This window comes from Pteropus vampyrus, unplaced genomic scaffold (genome assembly GCF_000151845.1).
Source record: "Pteropus vampyrus isolate Shadow unplaced genomic scaffold, Pvam_2.0 Scaffold225, whole genome shotgun sequence".
NCBI lineage: Eukaryota > Metazoa > Chordata > Mammalia > Chiroptera > Pteropodidae > Pteropus > Pteropus vampyrus.
Window position 1 is genome coordinate 621,006 of NW_011889006.1, and position 688 is coordinate 621,693.

At 36.5% G+C, this 688-nt stretch overlaps 1 pseudogene; it reads left to right on the forward strand.

Moving 5' to 3' along the window:
- Positions 1 to 213: 213 nt before the first annotated feature.
- Positions 214 to 332, forward strand: LOC111747503 (annotated as a pseudogene).
- Positions 333 to 688: the final 356 nt, after the last annotated feature.

The following is a 688-nucleotide window of genomic DNA, read 5'->3' on the forward strand; positions in this document are numbered from 1 at the left end:
AACCTGGCTAGAGTTTGGTCAAAGAATCTTTTTCAGTCATATAGTAATTCAATGTTTGATTTTTGAAGAATCCTGGTTATCTTTATGTACCTTTTGAAATACATGCAAATATGTTGCTATTTCAAAAATTAAATTAATAATAAAGGGCATATTATAGTAGACATCATATAAAGGCATATAACCAAGAAAGAATTGCTATCTAGAATTCTTGGAGTCTACGGCCATGCAACCCTGAACGTGCCTGATCCCGTCTGATCTCAGAAGCTAAGCAGGGTCGAGCCTGGTTAGTACTTGGATGGAAGACCACCTAGGAAGACCAGGTGCTATAGGCGTAAAAAATAAAAAATAAGGGATTGTAAGCTGACAAGGTCCTTGCAATCTGTGAGGTCAACCAAGTGTTGCCTCGCCTAAAAAAAAAAAAAAAAAAAAAATTTATGGAGAATGTCCACAAATCGATATGAAAAAAACGATAAACCCAAGGGAAAAATATGAAAGACAATTCTTCAAAAAGGAAAAAGAAAATGCAAATTAAAATAACAACGAGATAACATTTTCGCATTCATCAAATTGGCAAAGATAGGTCTGGTCATAAGTTGGTGAGCCTGTGGGGCAATAGAGACCTTCTTACATTGGATGGGAGAGTAAACTGGAAAAACCACTAAGTTGGTGAGCCTGTGGGGCAATAGAG